Source organism: Schistocerca piceifrons, unplaced genomic scaffold (assembly GCF_021461385.2).
Source record: "Schistocerca piceifrons isolate TAMUIC-IGC-003096 unplaced genomic scaffold, iqSchPice1.1 HiC_scaffold_1228, whole genome shotgun sequence".
Classification (NCBI taxonomy): domain Eukaryota; kingdom Metazoa; phylum Arthropoda; class Insecta; order Orthoptera; family Acrididae; genus Schistocerca; species Schistocerca piceifrons.
Genome location: NW_025727046.1, coordinates 60,001 through 65,000, shown reverse-complemented (window position 1 = coordinate 65,000; position 5,000 = coordinate 60,001). Strand labels below are relative to the sequence as shown.

The 5,000-nt window shown below is 53.8% G+C and overlaps 1 non-coding gene across 1 annotated transcript in view; it reads left to right on the top strand.

The window, feature by feature from the left end:
• Positions 1–3,922: 3,922 nt before the first annotated feature.
• The window catches only part of LOC124729961, a 1,909-nt gene continuing 831 nt past the window's right edge, over positions 3,923–5,000 (top strand). Inside the window, exon 1 of the ribosomal RNA XR_007007843.1 lies at positions 3,923–5,000. This exon is cut by the window's right edge and continues 831 nt beyond it. This is a non-coding gene — a ribosomal RNA (small subunit ribosomal RNA).

Genomic DNA, 5,000 nt, shown 5'->3' with positions numbered 1-5,000 from the left:
ACAACGGTGCACCCAACATCACAATAGTACCTCCTGTCACAGCGCACAAACAATGACATGAGTCAAAGACACAGGTCTGACACAAGCATAGAATTGGAGCGCCGCCTCTAATAAGCCAAAGGTGCATCCTGACGTGACAAATCTCATCATGTCACAAGCATTCACTTACTATAATCACTATCAACGAACCTGCCGCCCCGCCCCCCCCCCCCCCCCCACACCTTTCCTTACAACAACGTGTAACCTAACCTAACCCATGTTGTACCTTAACCTAACCCATGTTGTACCTTAACCTAACCCATGTTGTGCCTTAACCTAACCCATGTTGTGCCTTAACCTAACCCATGTTGTCCCCTAACCTAACCCAAGTTGTCCCCTAACCTAACCCATGTTGTCCCTTAACCTAACCCATGTTGTGCCTTAACCTAACCCATGTTGTGCCTTAACCTAACCCATGTTGTCCCCTAACCTAACCCATGTTGTCCCCTAACCTAACCCATGTTGTGCCTTAACCTAACCCATGTTGTCCCCTAACCTAACCCATGTTGTGCCTTAACCTAACCCATGTTGTCCCCTAACCTAACCCATGTTGTCCCCTAACCTAACCCATGTTGTCCCCTAACCTAACCCATGTTGTGCCTTAACCTAACCCATGTTGTGCCTTAACCTAACCCATGTTGTCCCCTAACCTAACCCAAGTTGTCCCCTAACCTAACCCATGTTGTCCCCTAACCTAACCCATGTTGTGCCTTAACCTAACCCATGTTGTGCCTTAACCTAACCCATGTTGTGCCTTAACCTAACCCATGTTGTCCCCTAACCTAACCCATGTTGTCCCCTAACCTAACCCATGTTGTGCCTTAACCTAACCCATGTTGTCCCCTAACCTAACCCATGTTGTGCCTTAACCTAACCCATGTTGTCCCCTAACCTAACCCATGTTGTCCCCTAACCTAACCCATGTTGTCCCCTAACCTAACCCATGTTGTGCCTTAACCTAACCCATGTTGTGCCTTAACCTAACCCATGTTGTCCCCTAACCTAACCCATGTTGTCCCCTAACCTAACCCATGTTGTCCCCTAACCTAACCCATGTTGTCCCCTAACCTAACCCATGTTGTCCCCTAACCTAACCCATGTTGTCCCCTAACCTAACCCATGTTGTCCCCTAACCTAACCCATGTTGTCCCCTAACCTAACCCATGTTGTCCCCTAACCTAACCCATGTTGTCCCCTAACCTAACCCATGTTGTGCCCTAACCTAACCCATGTTGTGCCCTAACCTAACCCATGTTGTGCCCTAACCTAACCCATGTTGTGCCTTAACCTAACCCATGTTGTCCCCTAACCTAACCCATGTTGTCCCCTAACCTAACCCATGTTGTCCCCTAACCTAACCCATGTTGTCCCCTAACCTAACCCATGTTGTCCCCTAACCTAACCCATGTTGTGCCTTAACCTAACCCATGTTGTCCCCTAACCTAACCCATGTTGTCCCCTAACCTAACCCATGTTGTCCCCTAACCTAACCCATGTTGTCCCCTAACCTAACCCATGTTGTCCCCTAACCTAACCCATGTTGTCCCCTAACCTAACCCATGTTGTCCCCTAACCTAACCCATGTTGTCCCCTAACCTAACCCATGTTGTGCCCTAACCTAACCCATGTTGTCCCCTAACCTAACCCATGTTGTGCCTTAACCTAACCCATGTTGTGCCTTAACCTAACCCATGTTGTCCCCTAACCTAACCCATGTTGTCCCCTAACCTAACCCATGTTGTGCCTTAACCTAACCCATGTTGTGCCGTAACCTAACCCATGTTGTGCCTTAACCTAACCCATGTTGTGCCTTAACCTAACCCATGTTGTGCCTTAACCTAACCCATGTTGTGCCTTAACCTAACCCATGTTGTGCCTTAACCTAACCCACGTTGTCCCCTAACGTAACCCACGTTGTCCCCTAACGTAACCCACGTTGTCCCCTAACGTAACCCACGTTGTCCCCTAACGTAACCCACGTTGTCCCCTAACGTAACCCACGTTGTCCCCTAACGTAACCCACGTTGTCCCCTAACGTAACCCACGTTGTCGCCTATCGTAACCCACGTTGTCGCCTAAACCTGCTCTGTAATTGTTATACGACTCGTTCAATTAGTGTAGTGTTGCCCACCCGCAACCCTCGCAATATAGTTCGCTACTCGCACTGCCCGCTCCCCTGTGTATCGCTTCATGTTAAACACCTTGCAAGTCTTGCTGACTTTCCACATGCTCCTGCTGTACACTGTAATGTGGATGGCAGCAGGGCGTACATGCCGCCCCCCCCCCCCCCCCACCTCTCCCCACGTCCCCACCTTGCCCCCTGCCTTCGCAAGGTGGTTGGTGACAAGTTTGCATGTTCAATGCCCTTCGCATGCGACGTACGCAGGCTACGTTGTGGTGCGGCCTGTGTCAACTGTCCGCTGATGTCGTACGCGTGAACCACAATCTGTACTGCACATTCGTCCTTATGTACTGAATGATACATCGTGGCACATGTGTGACCGTACAACGACTGCGCCCAAAAACGGCGGACCATACAGTGCAAATATTGTGCACGCAGCTACGTGTCGTCTCCCTATGAGAGCTGGATTGCAGTGTGGTACGCCATAGAGACGTGTGGGAGGAACGGACGCCGTGGATGGCGATCAGCATGAGCTGTCTGTTGATGTATTCGGACCTAGTCGTCTCTCCTCACACACCGTGATGGCATGGTGCAGCGCGTTCCATATCTGCGACATGCTACAGAAGCCGGTTGACAGTCGTTCGAGCAATGGACATCGCATACGTACGGGGGCCACCTTCCACGTATTGTCTAGGCGTGCACATTTTGTTGCGTGTATGTGGGCAGACGTAGTGTGGCGTGACACCTGACACAGGCATGCAATAATGGTTGAAGTTGCAAATGGCGATGGACGCCTACGTTTTCTGGTGAAGTTACGCAAATGAAGAAATGGTAACCCGTTGTGGTGCGGTTGTTCTCGCTAGGGGTGAATCGGTGATGGCGACGATAGGTTGAGGTACTAACCGGTTGTTCCAGCGATACCCACCATGCCGACGAAACTGAACGGCATCTGGGTGTGAAGCGATACGCGGCGGTGGCTGGGTGGGACCGTCCCCGGCCGGTGAGGGGGCGCCTCCCGGCGTGCTGGCCGCGCGGTGCGTGGGCGCACGCGCTACAGCCGGCTGGTGGGGGCGGCCAGTGGCAGGCGCGCCGGCCGACGGACGCGGCAGGCGTCGCAGCTGCGCGCCGGCGCACCCTGCGCGCGGCGCCGTGCGGCCAAAGTAGGTCCTCGCGGGCCCGGTGCGAAGCGCGGTGGACATCTGCAGTGTGCTGGTCCGATTGAGGACTGTGTGCGTTGAGGATGCGCCGCCGCCCGGCGCTCGGCGCCGCGACGCCGTCTGCTGCTCGGTCGCCCCAGCGGTTCTCGCTGGTGGTTTGTATCGCAGCTGTGCGGATGTGTTGGCGTGTGCGCTGTGCTGGGAGAGTTCGCTTCGGCACCCAAGTGGGGCTTTTGTCCTTCTGTGGCGCTGGCGTTGGAGCTGCCGGTCACCGTAGGTGGCGCGTGTTGTCTCCCGCCGGCAATGCCACGACAGCACGCTCCCGGGCCTCTGTCGGCAGCGGCAAGCTCAGTTGGGAGCACGGGTGGTCGCACCGAAAGCGTCTACTCGCCTAACTCCGGGCGATTGCGCCTCTCTCGAACCCGACCAAGTACTTGGGACGGCGCTGCGCGCCGCCGGGACCTGAGAGGGTTTCGAGGTGTATTGTGCAGGGGAGCTCAGCCTCCTCCTGTTTGCAGAATGATTGAGCGGACGCTTGCGTGTTCGCGCGGGCCCCCGGGACACACTCCCGGGCGGCCGGCTGCTCAGCTCTAGTTGACGCAGCTCCCTGGTTGATCCTGCCAGTAGTCATATGCTTGTCTCAAAGATTAAGCCATGCATGTCTCAGTACAAGCCGCATTAAGGTGAAACCGCGAATGGCTCATTAAATCAGTTATGGTTCCTTAGATCGTACCCACGTTACTTGGATAACTGTGGTAATTCTAGAGCTAATACATGCAAACAGAGTCCCGACCAGAGATGGAAGGGACGCTTTTATTAGATCAAAACCAATCGGTCGGCTCGTCCGGTCCGTTTGCCTTGGTGACTCTGAATAACTTTGGGCTGATCGCACGGTCCTCGTACCGGCGACGCATCTTTCAAATGTCTGCCTTATCAACTGTCGATGGTAGGTTCTGCGCCTACCATGGTTGTAACGGGTAACGGGGAATCAGGGTTCGATTCCGGAGAGGGAGCCTGAGAAACGGCTACCACATCCAAGGAAGGCAGCAGGCGCGCAAATTACCCACTCCCGGCACGGGGAGGTAGTGACGAAAAATAACGATACGGGACTCATCCGAGGCCCCGTAATCGGAATGAGTACACTTTAAATCCTTTAACGAGTATCTATTGGAGGGCAAGTCTGGTGCCAGCAGCCGCGGTAATTCCAGCTCCAATAGCGTATATTAAAGTTGTTGCGGTTAAAAAGCTCGTAGTTGGATTTGTGTCCCACGCTGTTGGTTCACCGCCCGTCGGTGTTTAACTGGCATGTATCGTGGGACGTCCTGCCGGTGGGGCGAGCCGAAGGCGTGCGACCGCCCCGTGCGTGCTCGTGCGTCCCGAGGCGGACCCCGTTGAAATCCTACCAGGGTGCTCTTTATTGAGTGTCTCGGTGGGCCGGCACGTTTACTTTGAACAAATTAGAGTGCTTAAAGCAGGCAAGCCCGCCTGAATACTGTGTGCATGGAATAATGGAATAGGACCTCGGTTCTATTTTGTTGGTTTTCGGAACCCGAGGTAATGATTAATAGGGACAGGCGGGGGCATTCGTATTGCGACGTTAGAGGTGAAATTCTTGGATCGTCGCAAGACGAACAGAAGCGAAAGCATTTGCCAAGTATGTTTTCATTAATCAAGAACGAAAG